General features: G+C 41.9%; 1 long non-coding RNA gene across 2 annotated transcripts; it reads right to left on the reverse strand.

Moving 5' to 3' along the window:
- Positions 1–889: 889 nt before the first annotated feature.
- Positions 890–13,179, reverse strand: LOC142143884 (uncharacterized). Of its 2 annotated transcripts, none has more exons than XR_012689589.1 (3): positions 13,111–13,179; positions 2,415–4,055; positions 890–1,716 (listed from the first exon to the last, which is right to left on the reverse strand). It is a non-coding gene; the product is annotated as an uncharacterized LOC142143884 (long non-coding RNA). The 2 variants fall into 2 exon arrangements; XR_012689590.1 differs by lacking the exon at positions 13,111–13,179 and adding an exon at positions 4,836–5,892.
- Between the last annotated feature and the right edge of the window lie 7,410 nt (positions 13,180–20,589).

Consider the following 20,589-nt stretch of genomic DNA (forward strand, 5'->3'; position numbering starts at 1 on the left):
CAGGGCATAAAGTACAAGACATAACATCCTACACTATATACATCAAGTACTGCACTTACCATTCAAACTTTAACCAATATCACAATAAAAATACATTGGATGTGAGGGGGAGGTAGGTGAGAGGGGTAGGGTGGTGGAGTCACGAGCAAAAAGTTTTTTTTGAAGACAGACACAAAGGGAAGGGTGCATAAATAGACATGACATTCAATAATACTTCAAGCTGTGAAAGGGGAGTGGGTTGGAGGGGGTAAGGGAGGGGAAGCACAAACCAAAGTTTTTATTGAAAAATAGACACAATGGGGAGAAGGAGAAGAGGGAGACAACAATCAATTACAATCAATCGTCGTTTTCATCTTCCTCAGGACTGTCAAGGGTGTTATAGTCTCTTAGCAGGCTGTGGATCAGCCTGCGACAGTCCTGGATGGTCATCTTCTCCCGTTTCAAGATGACGCGATTCCTGGCAAGCCACATAGCGTCCTTAAAACAGTTCATAAGGCGCCAGGCCTCCTGGATTGCCTCAACGGTGTGAGTCCCAGGAAATAATCCATAAAATACTGAATGGTATGAAGGGCAAGTCCTGGGCACACTGTCCTTAAGTTCATGTTCCAGGGCATCCAACAATGCCTGTGCAGTGGGGCAGTCCCAAAAGATATGCTGAGCAGTCTCCCTTCTGGTAATACATAAGGGGCAGTGAACATATCTGCACAGGTTCCGGGAGTGCATGAATGTCCTGAGAGGCAGACCCCCCTGGATGGCCATCCATGCAATGTCCTTGTGTCTATTAGTCAACCTCTTAGAGACCACATTCTCCCAAACATGTTTGGCCGTAGCCACAGGGAGCCCTGGAACAGACTCCATAACGTCCTTCTTGTGGATAGTTTTAGGTTTACACAAGTCTGGTTTAAGTCCCTCCAGATGGTGCTCCCTCACAAATTGTCCAACATCCAGGTAAAACCAAGGTGTAGTCCAGTTGTAAGGGAAGGAGCTGTCCCACTTGTCCCAACCAAGGTTCCTCCAAAGAGGCAGAGGGAAAAAGCGGGACATGGACTTCCCAGTAGAGCAAATGTTCTTTTCAAGGAGTGTCCTGCGGATACAGTTGCAAACAAAGAAGGCCCGCAGCATGGTGGGGATATCGGGTATCCCTTTCCCACCTTTGTGGGGCTCCTTGTACAACACTGACCGCTTCACTCTGTCCATTTTGGAGCCCCAGATGAAGTGACTGTCCTCGTGATGGTTTTACAGACGGCAACAAGAGGTGGCCAGGCTTGGGCCGTGTACTGCAGAACGGGAAGAATCTCGTTGCGCAGCACCAGTGCTTTCCCTTCGATGGTAAGGTCTCTGAGGCTCCACAGTCCAACTTTCTGTCTGACTGTCACCAGTCTCTCTTCCCAGCACTTCAGGGCCGCCTCCTCTCCAAAAAACCAAACTCCAATGATTTTGATGAAGTCCGGCTTGATTGTGAAGGGGAATGCAGCGGGGATGACGGGTGCCACTGACCAAACAGCATCGCCTCTGACTTCCCTCAGTTGACCTTTGCCCCTGAAGCTCGGCCGAAGTTGTCGCAGGTCTGGACGAGTGCTGCCACCGAACGCTGATCAGCGCAGAAGACAGTGACATCATCCATGTAGAGCGAACACTTGGCCTCTAGACGGTCTGGACCCGGTGCGGTGATGCCTCTGATCTCTGGATTCCATCTGATGGACATCGTGAAGAGCTCTATACAACAGACAAAAAGAAGAGGTGAAAGAGGGCAGCCTTGTCTGACCCCAGACAATACAGAGAAGGGTTCAGTCTTCCAGCCGTTCACCAACACCGAGCTGTAAATATCAAGGTACATCAGGTTAACATAAGAACAAAACATATCACCAAATCCAAACCTGCACAGAACCTTACGCATAAAACCATGAGAAACAAGATCAAAGACCTTCTCCTGATCAAGACTGACCAGGGCCACATGTGCATGGCGGTCTTTGATGTAATGAACCGTGTCCCTCAGCAGCGCAACGCTGTCTGCAATCCTGCGCCCAGGAATGCCACAAGTCTGGTCAGGATGAACAATTTGCCCAATGATAACCTTTAACCTGTTGGCTAGTACCTTGGCCAGGATCTTGTAGTCCACGTTCAGGAGGGAGATGGGCCTCCAATTTTTGAGGTCGCATCTCTCTCCCTTGCGCTTATACAAAATCGTGATCAAGCCCTCTCTCAGAGTAAGAGGCATTCTGCCCTCTACCACAATCTCCTCATACAGCTCTAGCAGGTCCGGGCCAATGAGGTCCCACAGCGCTACATAGAGCTCCGCTGGGAGGCCATCATTGCCCGGGGTCCTAAAGGATTTAGCGGCAGAGTGCAGCTCCCCCAAGATGAGGGGCCGTCCATGGCTGCTCTACCTGTAGGATAAATAGGGTTAGTGATACCTGACAGGAACGATTCAGCCGCATCGTCGTCTGTAGTCTTAGGGGAGTAGAGTTAGTTTGTAGTCTGTGACGACTCCCATGACGCCCTCCTTCCCCTTCCTGGGGGTGCCAGTCTCGTCCCGCAGTTCAGTCAGGGGCGTGTGGCCGGAGTGGAGTTTTCTGAAAAAGAAAGAGTTACATTTCTCACCCTTCTCCAGGTTCTCCACCTTGGAATGGAAGATGATGCATCTGGACTCCTCCTCGAAGTGCCTTTTCAGGCCCCCCTTGGCCTCCGCCAGATCATCCTTCACGTCCCAGCCGCAAGTTGGAGATCCAGCAGGGACTGCAGCTGATGCTGAAGCCTCCTGAAGTTTCTCTTCCTCTCACACGCCTGTTGACGGCCCTTAGCCTGAAAGAAACTGCGAAACTTGCACTTGACATGCTCTCACTAGTTAGACATACAATCAAAATACATTTTGTCATTTTTCCACATTACATAGGCATCACCTCCTCTCTTCCAGCAGAGCACAGTTCAACTTCAAGGAGCCAGGGCCGGGAGGAAAACCGTGGCCCAGAACGCCCTCAAAGAGAATGGCCCTATGATCAAAAAAGAAGCAGGGAACCATGACATGCCTGTTTTGTCTGAACGCTCTCGAGGTAAACACAAAGTCAATCCAGGAATGCACTGAGCCATCGGGGCGGCTCCAAGTATAATTCACAGAGCCGGCCCCCATGGATCCCACTGCATCCCGCAAGGATGCTTCGGCTACCATCTCCTGCAACAACCTGGAAGAAACATCAAGTTTAGCATTATTGTTGGAACTCCTTCCCTCTTCCTCTATAGGACAGTTAAAGTCCCCAGCCATCACTACCGCCCTGGTGGTTACGAGCTGGGCCCGCAGGGTCTGGAAAAGCTCCAAACGCTCATTCTTACCCGGGGATGCATACACACAGATAAGCCTGATAGGCTCACCCGCCCAGGAGCCATCTACGATAAGCAATCTGCCGCAGACAAACTCCTGAATGGAATCTAGTGTGAAGAGGCTTCCCCTGATAAGAATGGCGACCCCTGCAGACTTACAGTCACCCCCCCCAGACCAATAGGAGGGCCAGTGAGACCACTGCCTACCCAGATGCCTGTAGGAACTAGAGAAAGGGAGAGAATATTCCTGCAACATGTAAACATCACATTTCTGACTGTCAGGAAAGGTAAACACAGACTGACGTCTAATCTTATCCTTCACATTTGGTCTTCAGCCTTGCTCCAGCGTTTGTTCCTGTGTTGCTGTTATTATTAATTCTGACCCCGGCTTGTTCCTGACTTCTCCTTTGGTTCCTGATTCTGGCTTAGAGTGATATTTGGTATTGACCTGGCTTCCTGACCATTCTCCTGCTTCTGATTTGGCTATATCCGTTCCTCTGGTTTTGACCCGGCTTGCTGACTACTCTTCCATCCTGCATCCCGGTGGGCTATTACCGCTGCCTCAATTGTTACCTCGCCAGCTGACTGATACTGAGGGCCGCGACCTGCACGTCCCTTGCAGTGAAGTCCATACCTCCTTGCAGGGGTTCCTGGTGAAAACCAGGGGCGTGTTAGACTCCACGCCTCAGTACTCAGTAGCGCCAACTGCTGGCAGGTATCATCAATTCCACCTAGTGATTCTGGCAAGAAGAGACATAATAGTGAAAGTTAAGCAGACAAGATAACAGCAAACATCCCTCTCTGCATCAGCCCCTGTCTGTCTAAGCTTTGTATCTCTGTTTTGTGTTTGTGCATTAAATCTGTGATGTTTACAGACTGCAAGGAACAATGTAAAGGCATAAGTAGTATATTTGCTTGTCCTTACCCATAATAACCAAGTGTAGGATTTTCCTGTTCTTTTTATTTGGTAATTGCTAGTTATCGTTCTGGGAACTTGAATTGATCAGTTATCAAAAGAAAGCTCTGTCACTATCATATATAATTTATTACACACATATTTTCTGGTGTTAGACTGTGAAATCTAGTTATTTCCACAGAATGAAAAGTCTGGCTAAAATAGATTGGAAAGGTTTTCCCACAGTCCCTTCCATGGATAGCGTTAAATAATGTTATCTTCTGAGAGAGACGTCTTAGAAAACAAAGTTCACTTTGGTGGGTGAGTTTTCAAGTTGCCTGGTGGTATCTCTAAGAAAGTTACATTTTGCCTGTGCCCAAGGTCATTTCTTTTATAAATATTTATAAAGTCTTTGTTTTCCTTCACTCACTTACGTCATGTACTATTTTGTAACATAGAATTTCTGTTTGTATATCTGCTTTGATTTAAGGTAAATGGATAAATTACCAATGTTTTCAGGTATAATACATTCAATAGGGCCTGACAGGGCATCATATTATGAGACCTGTGGCAGATTCCAGGCTAGGAAGGGGAGATGGTGATTGATATCCCTGGTATGACATACCTGTTAGCATTTTAAAGTAAAGCACTTTTTCTGCTGAACTAACACATTCAAGCACAGCACATGCTATACTGTCCTTAATTGATCCACTCCAATGTAAATTCAATTATAGCCAACACCTAGAGAATAAGAACAGGTAGAGAAAATGACATAAAATGTATAGGGTAAAAGGAATGGTACTAGGTATTTGGCAAATATTGACAAACATGGACATTTCCATAGGGACATCTTTAAAACATTGAATTATCCATGAAAATTAAGGAGAGTTGGCAATTATGCTATGACAGGATAGTACCAAGAAACCAAGTGTCACCCCTCAAATTCATTGAAAGGTGGAGCGTAACGGTCTCTCCCCCCTTCGCTCTATACTCAACGCGGCTGCGAGACTTGTCTTCCTTTCACGCCACTTTTCCTCTGCCTCCCCTCTGTCTTGCCTTACACTTGCTCTCTTTTGCTCACATAATCCTTTTTAAACTCCTCACTCTCACCTACAAGGCCTCTCCCACTCCACTGCCCTTATATCTCTATCCTCTTCTCCATCCACACTCCTGCCCGTTCCCTGCGTTCGGCCAATGACCATTGCCTCTCCTCCACCCTGATCACCTTATTCTACACCAAAATTCAAGATTTCTCTTGGGCTGCCCCCCTCCACTGGAAAGACCTCCCTTGCTCAATCCGACTGTCCCCTAATCTGTGCACCTTCAAATCTGCACTTAAAACTCATCTGTTCCTCAAAGTCTACCAGCCATCCACCTAACCTTCTCTGTGATTGTTCTTCTCACTTCCCACTTCCCTGTCTCCTCTTGTGCTTGATACCCTCCACTGATTCCTCTTGTGTCTGCTGTCGGTTTCCCCTTCCTTTAGTATGTAAGCTAGTCCAAGTAGGACCCTCTTCCCTTCTCTTCCCTTCTGTCTCAATACCATTTCTTATTCTCCTACGTCACTGTACTTGCTATTTCTTGGAGCTATTGGAGTCTTGGTTTTACTCATTTTTGTTCTGTGCTGTTGTATCATGTATGGTCTACTATTTGTAATCTGTACAATGCTGCGGACAACTTGGGATGCCATATAAATAAAGGATAATAATAATAATAATAATAATAATAATAATAATAATAATAAATAATGGTGTGATGGCCACATATGCTCTGGCCATCAATGACGGCATTGATTATGTCATAACTTGTGTGACTCTGAAACAAACTGAAAGCCCAATATTAATCTGATCAAAATCTACAGGATTATTACTGGCCATGTTGGTGAAATCAGCCAGAAAGCTGTTATTGGTTTGTGTCTTTGGTTATCTCCTGACTGCACTAACAGGCCACGTGGACCAAATGGCCAGATCCCATCCAGTTTGGTCCAAAATTGGATGGGATATTGCTGCTCAGATTGACACTACATTAGTAGAGTTTGGTAACAAAAACATTTTCTTATATAATACCAATAGCTGTCTCAAACCAGCCAATTTGACTTGACTGTAGGTCACAATTACACCTTTTCCAGTCTTTCGACCTCAGCTTCATCCACCACTATTCTACCTTCTCCAATCCCTTGATTTTGGCCATCACAATTCTACCTTCTACAATTCTTTGACTTCAGCTTGTACCTCCCAACCAGTCCTTTCAGGGCTATGTGGCTTGGCCGCACATGGTATGTCTCTGATGTCTATCCTAGCCAAGTTGCTCTTTCCTGGGAGCTGCTAGTACCATGACAATTGCACTGCGACTTTCACTGCTGTTACAGCAATGTGCAGAATTCTACACTCCACAAACAGTATTATCCAGACTTGGCTACACAGAAGGAGAACTGTCTCCCCTCATGACAGCTTGCTGCTCCACAAATCATGTCACTATTCTGTTATAGTAAACGTTTATCTCCATCAGGCAGCCACTGCTTATACTGGTAAGGTTTGTGTTGTGACAGATGCACCTGTTTCTCATTGAGATTCTTTCTATGATTTTCACTGCTTCTGTTATTATTTCTATAATAGCATATAAGATTTAACTTGTTACATATTGCAATGATTTGTCTGCCTGTCATGCTTCTATTAAATGTCAGCTTTGCTACATTGTATACAGGGATGTTGATGCTGTATTGTTAAGAGGTATTAGTGTATTGTTTTTTTTATCATCTATTAATGCAATTTGCTATATGTATAGAGGAGCAGTAAAAAGGAAGGAAAAATGCAAGGGGGAGGGGAGGGTACAGAAAAGAAAATGGGGAAGGGAAGAGGGGGCAGGGTCATAAGAGACAGATTACAGCATAGTACATAGTGGGGAGCAAAGTCACTTGTGCAATGTTGCAATGAGATACAACTGCAGATATGTAAATGAATACAATCAGAGGTATCCAGAAGCATGGAATATCCTACAGACACCAGAGAGCTGGTGAGCAGTTTGTTGGCAAGGTCCGGGGAAGTTAGGGAGGAGCATTAGTAAGGGGAAGAATGGGGAGGGCAAGAGTCCACTTTGGTTCTCCCTACTCACTTGTCCAGGGGTCCAATACGGTAGGTGTAAAAGTAGAAAACTAAATACTCATGTGGAAGAAAAGGTCAAATAGCAGCCTCGTAATTGGAAAGCCAGGGATCCCATATAGACAGAAATTTAATAGGTCGGTCGTGCAATAAACTTATAAATTATAAATTCAAAGTAATAAATCTGCCAGATTCTATTAATTATCGCAGTGACAGCGGGGAGTTCCTTTTGTTTCCATTTAGCATCTATCACGCATTTTGCGCCATTGAGATGTGTCTATAATGTGTCTAATCAGAGCCGATGTATATGTGTTGGTTTCTGCAATGTAACAGTGTAGAAGGGTTTAAGAAGGACAGTCAGGAAGCGGTCAAGTTTGTGACACTACGTATTAAGTCATGAATAATTTGCCACAAACTCACAATCCTGGGACAACTTCACCAGATTTGAAAATGAGCCATCCCGACCACAATTTCTCCAAAAAGATTAGGAATTATACAGATAAATCGCATGCGGGTGAGGACCAAGTACCATCTATAGAGCAGTTTATAAGTGTTTTCTTTAATATGATTACAAGTAGAGCTCTTTGAAATTTGTTCTCTAATTTTCGACCATTCCTTCAGCTCCAGAGTCTCCCTTATGTCCTCTTCCCATTTAAGTTCATAGCTATTTGGTTGGCTGTGAGCTATAAGGAGTCGTTTAAATGTAGATATAAAGCCACTGGGGTGTGATTTACATTTACAAAATGTCTGCAAGGGTGTGAGCTGATAGAGTAATTTCAGCGCTGGGATTGAGTTATACAGAAGTCTAATTTGCAAGAACTGAAAAAAACAGTTGTGCAGGAAATGGAGTAATTTTCTATATTTTTTTAATAGATCTGAATAAAGATGCTCAAAATGTACAAGCAGTTTTGAAACTGATCACAGTTCATTGTTCACACTTGATTTGGGGTAAGTTTATTATGTTTCGGCTGGCCTTGGAACAGAACTGAATATTGGTAGTTAAATGCGTTTGCGGAGCGGACTAGACGTTCAACAGCCGTGTTTGTGGAACACCTAGGGCCTGATTCATATTTGGACGCAACCTGCACGCAACTTGCATTTAAAAATATTAGCATGGAACTTGAGCGTAGTTCCGAGCTATATGTTTCCATTTGAATCTGGGTATAAGTACGCTCTGGCTAAATGTTACTTGTTGTATGTAGAAAGACAGAACAGATACAGGATACGCACATGCATATGTGCAATATAAAGGCACGTCAGAACACATGGAAAAATAAATATTTTATAAAACGAATGAGCAATTCTTACTGCAATAATCATTAATAAAAATATTTCTTAAAAAAAATAAAATTCTTCATTTTTTTTATTGGAAATACATAAATCAGGATATTCTTAATGTGTGCTGTACATACAATTTACCATATTTATTTATACAATACCATTATTATAGTCTATCTTCCTTGCAAAGACATGGTCGTTTCTATCTACTTGCATATATACGTGTAGTTTTTAATGCAAAGACAATGCTGTGTCATTCATCACTATCAGTCGACAATTACACCTGCACTGTTCTGGTGCAAATGATGGAGCTCAAAAACATGTATTTAAGAGAAAACCAGGACTTTAATAGGCCGTATCTAAGTTGAAACACCCTTGACACGCCCTGGGGAGGTGAAGAGGGAATGTTACCCCTTTAAAAATGTTGCTATGTACCTCTATTGCAAGTTATGTGTCTTGCGCTATGTCCATGTCTCAAGACAGTATAGCCACATGCCAGTACACATATTTTAGTACAAAAATATATCATAGTTTAGTATTGTATGTTCCCTATGTCAATATACTGTTGCCTTATGCCAATATACAAAGTATTACCCCAAAGCAAGTATGTACCATAACTTACAAAATGTGGAAATCCGGCAGTAGGACAGGGGGCGTGGCCATGTCAAAATGGGGGCTTGATAATGTCACGATGGGAGGATGAAGTTTTTGAAGTGCTAGGCTGCCCCGTACTGTCCTCCCCTCTCCTCCAAACACCTTCATTGCCGTGCACACTAGTGCAGGTTGAATGAGACAAATGAAACAAATCGGGACTGTGCTGCCCAAGTCAGGACTGTCCCGCCTAAATCTAAATGGTTAAGAGGTATGATTTACACTATTGGTCACAGTTATATATAGTAATATATAGAGTATGTCCATTTTGCTTAAATGCACAGTACTACTCCCAACATACCAGCTCAATACACAGCAATATCCACATGCTATTATATTTTTATATTTTACTTACACAACAATGTTATACAACATATCTTCAATAACATAATCTTCCACACAGTACATATAATATAAACCAATGATTTTATAGTCTATGTCCTATGTTTGTAGAGCAAGTGAGAGATACAAAAGACCATGGGGTAAATGTATTAAGCTGAGAGTTTTCCGGCAGGTTTGAAAAACCAATCAGATTCTAGCTTTTATTTATTTAGTACATCCTACAAAATGATAACTAGAATCTGATTGGTTGCTATAGGCAGAGCCGTAACTAGGCATGTGCCAGCGGTGCCGAAGCCCAGGGCGCAAACCCAAGGGGGCGCAGCGACCGCCTGCTACTTGCCTGTGTCCTGGCTCTGTGAATACAGGCTGCAGAGTGCCGGCGAGCCCATGCTGTTCAGATTCCACCCATGGAAACTAAATATGTGAGCCTCCTGTTCTAACATCCCCTGGGACAGTCTCTCTCCCTCAAATTCGCCCCATCTCTGTGTGTGACAGCGGCATGCCTTCAGTTTCACGGACATCGGAGGGGGTGGAGCTTATCCGAAATTGGGCGGAGTTTCGCCTCTGTACATCTTCTGCCTCTGTAACAAATCCCCCTGTGTGTCACAACGTCTGTCTCCTCCCCTTTCCTTCTCTGCTTGTGGGAGCCTCTGTCCCCCCTTCCCCTGTGTGTGTGTGTGTGTGTGTGTATCAGGGGGGCACGCAGGATTGTGTCACCCGCGCATGCGCCACTGTGTATGTATGTATGTATATGTATGTATGTGTCATCCTCTGCCCCCCTCCCAGTGTGTGTGTCTGCTCGCCTCTGGCCCCCTCCCTGTGTGTGTGTCAGCCTCTGCCCCCTCCCTCTGTGTGTGTGTGTTCATGTGTCAGGCTCTGGCCCCCCTCCCTATGTGTGTGTGTGTTACCCTCTGCCCCCTCCCTCTGTGTGTGTGTGTTCATGTGTCAGGCTCTGGCCTCCCTCCCTATGTGTGTGTGTGTTACCCTCTGCCCCCCTCCCCTTTGTGTGTAACAGTCTCTTCTCCCCCCCATGCAAGTGAAAGCCTTTGTCTCCCCTCCTCATCCCCCCTGTATGTCACAGTATGGCTGGCATTTGTGTAGAGGGGGTTTCTAGGCTCCTCCTGGCTTCTGAACTCTGCCCTCTATCCCCGCAGGATCTGACATCACGATGCTCCTAGTGGATTCAGAGGAGCCGAGAAGAGCCAGAAGCTACAGCGGCGGCTGGACTGGGAATGTAGAAGAGGACTGTCTTCAGACAGCAGAATATAGAAGAAGAATAGCGAAGAAGAATACAGAAGTATAGAAGAGAAGGTAAATATGAAGCAATAAATTGCCCATAGTCACATATGCAAAATCTGGTAGACAAAGTCACTTTAAAACCACAGTCTGTGCTTTTTCCCCACATGCCTCTGTTATATTCCCAGCACACCAAATTATTTAATATTCTACACCGTGCTAGCATCTCTCCATAGAAACACAGAATTTGACGGCAGATAAGAACCATTTGGCCCATCTAGTCTGCCCTATGGTAACCACAAACCTTATTTGATCCTTAATTCTTTGTAAGGATATCCTTATATCTATCTCAATGTTTAAATTGCTCTACTGTATTAGCCTCTACCACCTCTGATGGGAGGCTATTCCACTTATCCACTACCCTTTCTGTGAAGTAGTTTTTCCTCACATTTCCTCTGAACCTACTTCCCCCCAGTGTTAGTGCATGTCCTCGTGTTCTAATACTTCTCTTCCTTTGCAGAATGTTTCCCTCCTGCACCTTGTTATAACCCTTGATATATTTGAAAGTTTATATCTTGTCCCCTATTTCCCTTCTCTGCTCCAAACTAAACATATAAAGATCTTTTAGTCTTTCTGGATAAGTTTTGGCTGATATCACCATCAAATGAGTTGTACCTCTCCCAATACGCCATCACCTTTTACTCTGCCAAGAGTGTTGTGTGTACATTTTGTTTGGGATTGTGAGGGTAGTATGTACAGGAAAAGGCTACACTGTCTGGAATTGCTATATTACTTTTATTTTTGTTTAAATTCAATTTTTTTTAACTCTCATCTAGAGCGGCTTACACCTGTGTCCCAGACCAGGGCCAGGTACAACAACTAGAGAGGGAGAAACACGCCACCTGACCTGTCTCAGGGCACAGTGGATGGACCAGTCTTTTCATTTGCATCCCATCACTGAGAGAGGGACAGTAAGTCAAATTATTAGTTTTTGTGTGTGTATATATATATATATATATATATATATATATATATACATATATATATATATATATAGCATAGTGTGTATAGGTTTTCTTCTAGATACAAGTTTTTTCACCATCGTTGGGGTTCTTTACAGCTTTCAAGAGTATCAGTGAGACACATAGGGGGGTATTCAATGGTCCGCGGGTTCGAACATGGAAAAACTAAACTCCCTGAGCTGCGAGCATTGTCCCCACACAATGCAGAATAATATGCTCACCTTGACTTCTGATGGGTGTAATAGTCCAATGGAGGAAGCAGAGGGGTGGAGGAAGAGAATAGACGGAAGGTAGTGGTGAGGGCAGGGACACACAGGCACACACCTAGAGGCTGTGCTGCATGTATACATGGCTGTGTGGTCAACAGGCAGCTCACGTCCCAGCCTACAGAGATGCCAGCTCAAATCATTGAATATGGGGCCTGCCCAGCCCGACCCTGCCCCCAAGCTTCATGACCTCATGGGGAGACCATCAGCCTACTGGGAAAACTCCCAATATAGACTATGGCCAATCCACCCCTGGAAATAACTGCAGGAGGGTGGTACTGGGCTGCAAGAAAGGTAAACTGAAACTCACCGATCATGATGTGTGTAACAAACTATATTTTTGTGCTATATTACTACATACATAATACTACATATTATGATTAGTTTTATTTGTAATGCAAATTGTCTGATTATATTGTGTATTGTGATGTAAGCAACATTTCGTACCTATATGGCACATAGTATAAATATGTGTGCTGAATGGTGAATGGGATAACATACATTTAAAGCTATATGCACAATTGTTTTAAAACTGTAACTGCACATCCAGAAATCCTACATTCACAATGTCAGATGTACATTTACATGGATAGTTACAGCAGACGTGGATGAATAACAATCCACATATTTAAAAAAAATTCCCATGTTTACGCACATGTGAAAGGGCTCTAAATTTTGCTTTTTTGTTTCTAACATCCTGTAACTTAATCAGTAATAACTCAGAATGATTTCAATTGTTTACAACTGTAGAATTCTTTCTCCTCTCTATCCCAAATGCTGAAGACTGTGCAACTAAATATCCGGCAATGCAAATACATTGATTGAATAATGTTTAATTTAATATTACAGTTATTTTTAGCCAAACAATCAAGAGTCCCGATGTTATAATTTTTTCCCCCCATATGTTATATGCTCATATTGGAACTCAGTTTGCCTACAGTTTATTTTAGCAGTGGGGAGAATTGTCTGCCATCAATTTATTATTGACAAAGTACTTCCTGTTTTACCCTTGAACTTTCCAAGAAGTTGAAAACAGCAGTAAGGACCGTTCAATGTTTCATCTGTACCTGGAGGCTGTTATCAAAGACAAACCACATGAAAAGCAAATGTACACCCTCCCTGTGTGTCGTGCCTGGTATAGTGTGGACCACAGCTTAGTATAACTTTTGCAATTGCATATATAACTGATATATCGTCTATTCCAAGAACACATAATTGAACATGCCGAAGCAATTGAAAAAAATCTGCTATAAACCAAGACTAAATACTAAAAAAAACAATGATATGTCTCCTCACGCATAACCAGACTGCTTTAAGGGAAGTAAAACCACAGGATCTTGTTACTACATATTTTGGTCCCGAGCTACACTATGGTGCAGGGATTATCTATGATGATTTGCTGGTTACAATTTCCCTGATAAACTGTTACTTGGGCTTTGACATTGTTTGACTAGAGAGATAACATAGAACCTTGATTAGTTGTATAAATACACCAAGACTTCTGGTGATATATTAAACTGGATAACAAGTAAGGCTGGGTACACACTGGAGCGTTTTTGTCCAATAATCGGGCAAATCAGCCGACATACGACCGTTCGGTGGGAAGTCAGGGTAGTTTGTATAATCACACGATGGTCGAAAGTCGTTCCAAAGTGTCAATGGTCGGTTCATTTGGTTGGTCGTTCCGTTTAATATTTTCTGACCAATCACCGACCGATCATGTAGTGTGTATGCACTCATGCTCACGATCTCCATAGAGTTTACAGAGTAGTGTTCTTTTCAGCTTATGCTAGCGATGAATGTCCTGGTGAATAAATGTAGAGAGTGCTGTAGAAGGAATAATTCATTTGTTTGTTCTGAGACAGAATGTTTCAGAGTCACAGAAGCTAATGAAGTTCGTTAGGATATGTGTATAGCTATAAAAAGGCGGTTTTAATCAGTGTGACAATAATGAATGAATAAATATTGTGCTGTCATTCTCTAAAGACTAGAGGACCAGATTAAGGACCAGATCTGAAGATAAATCGTGTCAGTGTGTATAAATGGATCGCCAGACTGATCGCACCTTCAGTCGTAGGTACAATCGTTTGAGATAACACGTCGGAAAATTCTTCAGTGTGTCCCTAGCCTTAGATTCCATGAGCTTTTATATTAATTAGCACCACCAAACTCTTTTCATGGAAATTATAGATGTTGTAGACAAGGCTACTATTTCCAGAACTCGGAGCCTTGGATTCCCAACATCCATGGAGATCCTCAATTATTTCATGGAAATCTCCACTGATAAATTATTAATAATAATTATAATATGGGCTTTAATCCAACTAATAAATTATGGCTCAAATCTGGCATGCAACAATTTGGGAGAAACCCGCCATTGCCAGCTCCTATGGGCCAATGATCCTTGAGCGCTCACAGGTCCACAGCCTGGAGTTTGGCTATAACAGGGTGTGCTAGTTTGGAGCAGGAGTACTCAATACTCAAATACATTGTTTTCATGTAGTTTTCATTTAATTATTCATGCAGACAGAACTTAATATTTATATAATTCTGTTCCCCGATTGCTTGTGGGAGCTAATTAGCTCCACCTGGAGCTAACTAACTCATATCCCTCCCCAAATCTACCAGGGACTGCACCATGCTTTGTTTCTTGCTCTCCATCGGTCACCTCACTGTACATTCCAGCAATGTGAGCAAGAGAACTGAACAGAAGCTTCAATCACAGAGATACCAGCATCTGACTGATCCTACCACTCACTCCCATCACCCCCTGCTGCAGCCATTATATAGTGGTGAGCAAAAAAGTTGGTAAGGCAGCTTTAAATTTACAATTTTGTTTGTAGGAACTGCAGTCTGTGAAACTTGTAAAGCGTGTAGTAATCATAACCTGGAACACTATTATAAACAGTGCACACTACTCTCTCTAAATAAGAGTTAATGTTTTCCTAGATAATTAATTGGAAACAGATTAGATGGAAAAGACCCTTTAGGAGCATATTGTATCCTGCAAAGATTTTTTTATAGCTATTCTATAGCTTTATTTGTAACAAATAATATTACATTCATTGCTTTAGAACTTTTGTTCATTATTCATATTTATACATTAAATACTTAAGGTATTTAGCTAGAAGGGTTCAGACAAGGTGTTTTTTAATGTTTGGGGATCAATAACCCTAAAATTTACGTTCACTAACACATATGTAAAGTTTCAGCAACTTGTAAAAACAGAACATATTTGTGATATGGTTATAGCTACTGTTAATACATTTAATCTATGTACATACAATTTTTGATATGTAAGTGTCCAACCCATGATATATACATACGTGGGAATGGGCTCTAAAGAGTTTACAAAAACAGTTACTGACATTGGGCCTGATGCAGATTTGGCTGCAAAATGGGAGTAATTTACATTAAAAAAAAGAAGCTAGATATAAAAAATAGCACATTTACGTCCCATACACTGGGCACCTTAAGATCCTTCAGGTTGGCACCAGTAACATTAACACCAGGCACGCAATACGTGAAACATACGTCCATGTTTTTAGCCACTTGTTTTATGGGCTACTTAAAAATCCTCTCTACACCAGCTGAAAAACTCCCTGTTTATGTAGAAAAAAAATACATAAACACACACAATATATGCCGACATGATGTATAAAACACCAATTAGCATTAGTGGTGCAATCACAAACAGCCAATTACAAGCGGCTCACTAGTGACGGAGACCATCATCATCATCATCATCATTATCCACTATTTGCAACTGCCCTGACCACCTGCAAAATAGTACAGGCATATATACCTCTTTACACGTGTGCATCTGTTCACAATTCCACAAACACGCTCTTATTATACTCTGCCTACATTAAATTGTCCCCATCCCACCTTTTCAGGCTCAGGCTAGTGTATGTGACAGAATCAAGCCTGCAGTGTTTCAAAATTGCTTATCTGCTTCTCTATGCAATATATTAACAACCTGGAAGATAGAAAATTCTTACTGACTTCTGTTTTGTACGGGAGCCAACATAAAGGGAAGTTAGAAATATATTGTTCAATATTTGTGTAATAAACATTCTTCTATCCTATAGCAAGTAAAATAAAATGAATTTAATGTACTGGGCAATATGAATTGCACAGAGGAAAACTATCTGACAACTGTAAGTGAACTACTGGGCTTTCCACAATGAATCTATTATACTTCACATGCTGACCTTATATTGGTATTGTTTTTCTTTAATATGCTAAATTAACATTTGAAAGAAATGGATTGAATTCTAAGATCCAAAATGAATTTCCTTTAGAATAATAGATTTGTGTGTTTCTGGGAATGTCTTGTATAAACTGTAGCAGGGGGTGATGTCAACAGGAGTCGATGGTGCTGATTAAAGGGTTGTCTTCAAGTGTTAAGTTCCTTCTACCTGGAGCAGCTGGTCAGGCAGGAGAACAAAGGTTGTCTTATACATTAGTCTTCTATAAACACTACGCATGCCAAACACTATTGCCTTCAAATCAACGTTTAAATAAAGGACTTCAGTTATAGCCTTTTGGGGCCTGATCAATGCAAGACAAGGATAATATTTAAGTGCAGAAAGAACAATTTACTCACTGAGCTAAATACTTTAGCATGTTATCTGTCTGATCGCTAATAAAAAAAAAGCTACATTCATCATTCTGCATGGTAACATACACTGCTCTAGATCCTGCATTGTAGCAACAAACTCTGCCATTCTTCCATTCTCTAGAAGGAAGGAACATATGGAAAGGCAATAAATAATAGGATTCTTGGAATAATCTGCATTCAAATTGAGTCCATGTGTCCTAAATTGCAACCGGTCACTTTACTTATAATAAAGCACAAGATTTCCAAACAGGAAAGAAGGTTTCAACTTGATCCTTTTAAAAGATACTTATAGGGAAGTCTGCACTGTTGTCATGGACAAAGCTTTGTTTAAAAGGTGAAGTCGCCCATGTCATCAGATTCTAGCATTTGTTTAATACAGTTTAGAAAATGAAAAAAGAAAAACGTTTGTTTGATTGCTGTGGGAAACCACCTTTTCTACACAGTTACCTGTGGAACTGTTTTCATAAAAATTTATTTTTTTATTAAGATAAAATATTTTGGTAATCATTTTCAATTATAGGGAATTTTTCATTGCGGCTTTAGGTAAAACGTACATCATATAATAGGGTTACCATCAGAAGGACGTCATATGATAGTTACATCATATAATACGGTTACCATCAGAAGGACGTCTTCATAAACGTATCTCCTGGCCACTGACTGCAAATTATAAGGCCTGTGTAGTGATATAATAGAATTAATGCCTTAATTGTGTGTTTATTGTCTACTGAGCAAGTGCTAAATGGTCAGAACTGCTACTAAATGGCTGGATTGTATAGGACCCAAGCAATGTGCCCAGATGTGGACAATACACTAAGAAAAACACCTGATAGAGATTCAATCTTATACGGATCTTGACTCATTGAGCTGTTTGCTTTGGTCCTACAAATGAAGCAATGCCAGAGCTAGTAGTTGAGCACATTTAACCAGACTTTTAGGAGATACATATGTTGATCTAAATAAACAGTTATATAGTGTGCCTCATAGTGACATACACTCAGTGTCCACTTTATTAGATACGTCTTTCTAGTAATGGGTAGGACCCCCTTTGCCCACAGAACAGCCTGAATTCTTTGTGACATGAATTCAACAAGATGCTGGATACATTCCTTAGAGATCCTGGTCCATGCTAACATTATCGCATCTCACAGTTGCTGTAGGTTTATCAGCTGCACATTCATGATGTTAATCTCCTGTTCCACAACATCCCAAATGTGCTCTATTGGATTGAAATTTGGTGACCATGGAAACCATTGTAGTACACTGAGCTCATTGTCTTGTTTGTGGTACCAGCTTTAGATGACATGTGCTTTGTAAAAGAGTGCACTATTTAGCCATTAGAATATTGGTAAACTGGGGCTAGAAGGTATGTACATGGCCAGCAACAATACTCAGGTAGGCTGCTACATTTAATCTTCACTCAGTCGGTATTAAGGGGCTTAATGTGTGCCAAGAAAACTTCCTCCCAGCATTACACCATCACCACTACCACCAGCCTGTACAATTGACAAAAAGCAGGATGGATCCATGGTTTCATGTTGTTTATACCAAACGCTGACCATCTGCATGTCACAGCAGAAGTCGAGATTCATCAGACCAGGCAATAGCTGACAGGAGTGAAACCCTGTGTGGTCTCCTGCTGCTGTAACTCATCCACTTCAAGATTCGACATGCTGTGCATTAAGAGATGCTCTTTTGCATACCACTGTTGTAACACATGGTTATTTGAATTACTGTCTTCTGCTAGCTAGAATCAGTCTGGCCATTCTCCTCTGAACCTTTCTCCTTAACAATGTATTAGCGACCACTGAATAGCCGCTCAATGGCTGTTTTTTTATTTTGCACATTTGTGGTTGGATCACTCATAAATAACTTATTGTATAAATATATTTAAATTATTAGCATGGTGCGCCAATGTATATCATTGCAAATGTACTTATCTTTCTATATTGGTATGTGTTTGGTATGGAAATGTATGACTTCGAAGACAGATGTCATGTTTGGGTCTTGTCACTGTCTGGAGACAGTTAATATCATGTTAATTAAGTCTTTTCACGTGAAGTGACCAACACATTTGTGTAGCCTGAAAGAACAGGACATTTGACTTGCTGGTAGACTCCCTAGGTTACTAAGGCTTAAGATGCAAGTGATCACAGATGAATGTGAATTTTGCAAGTTAAATTGTGTTAAAAGCAAAGATTATAGAAATATTATATCCTGATGGTAAACATGCAATAGAAAACCTCAGACGTAGTAGCACCGCTAGTAGCAATGTAAAAAGGTGTTAAACCCCTCCAGGCTAATTTATGTGCAGGTTGCATGAATCACCTGGATCGGTTAGAGGGGCAGGAGGCTGGATTACCTCCTCTCAGGGTATCTGTGTAAATCTGTATAAAAAGTGGACTGTTTGACCATGTAATGCATTATACCATCTGTACTTCGTGAGATCCCTAGTACCTTAAACTAGTGGATTTAACTGTCCGTTTCAGAATTTTATGAGCTTATAAACATCACTGCTTAAGGAACCTGCTTTGATGCCTACCTACCTGCTATAGTTCCTGTGACCTGCAGATTAGATCAAATCTAATCTGTTATCCGGCTGTTCTGAGGTTGGGACCCAGCACTCCAGTACCAATGCTTTGCCCGCAACCTGGCCAGTGTGATAGGCCAGGAGAAACCAGCCCCAGCAACCCTGATCTGAAGGCAAGAGGTCAGGGGTACCAGCCCAGGTGTACCAGCAAGTAGGTGCACTAGCAGCGAGATTTACCCAGAAGGAACCGGTTCTAGGACAAGGAGCCTAGTAGTGGCAGCAGGCTCCTCCTACTGTGACAGGAGTGGCGCATTTGGGATAAAGAAAAGGGAAAGGTGGCAAGGCAAGCCTAGCACAACGCACAGGGTGGCATAGGCCGTCCATCCTGTCACAACATCATTCTCTGTAAACTTTAGAGACCTTTGTGTTTGACAGGAGATCAGCATTTAAAAAGTCATTTAGGTCAAATATATTCACACATTCTGGTGTTCTGGTCTGAACAACAACTGATCCTCTTGACTATGCCTACATGCCTTTATGCATTGAGTTGCTGCCACATGATAAGCTGATTATATTTGCATTAATGAGCAGGTGAACAAAAGGTTCCTTAGGTCGGTCTATTTAAGCACGATTATTAATTTTATTAACATGTACTTATATGGTGCAAATATACTCCACAGAACTTTACAATTGGGAACAAACAAATTAATAAAACTACACTGGGGGGTAAATGTATCAAGCTGAGAGTTTTCCGGCGGGTTTGAAAAACCAATCAGATTCCAGCTATCATTTATTTAGTACATTCTACAAAATGATAGCTAGAATCTGATTGGTTGCTATATGCAACATCTCCACTTTTCAAACCCGCCGAAAAACTCTCAGCTTGATACATTTACCCCTGGGTATTAACAAACAGGCAAGAGGTATGAGGACACTGCTTGCAATAAGGATGGAGGCACAATCTCAATCACTAAGACCACATCCTCAGGTCAGTGTCTTCTCCTCTGAGACACCCGGACTTCACGGGTGATAAAAATCTACTAAGTCCTTATTGCAAAATGTGGCGTCTACGGCGTAGAACCGCAATTAACGTTGCTCTAAGTGCTCCACAAAGAAATGTGTTGGCCGACGACGACACAAGTATTTTATTCATTCATCTCTGCACAGGAGAAGTGTTTAGATTTCCTTGTACAACTTGACCACAAAGAGTTGTTAGTTGCTACACCAGAGACCTCACAATTTGTTGATCTGCTTATTTAAAGTTTCAACTGCACTTTAATTAAAAAGAAAGTCAGGCCTTATGATAATTTATTATGTAGTATTGTGTTATTA

Source organism: Mixophyes fleayi, chromosome 3 (genome assembly GCF_038048845.1).
Source record: "Mixophyes fleayi isolate aMixFle1 chromosome 3, aMixFle1.hap1, whole genome shotgun sequence".
Taxonomy (NCBI): Eukaryota; Metazoa; Chordata; class Amphibia; order Anura; family Limnodynastidae; genus Mixophyes; species Mixophyes fleayi.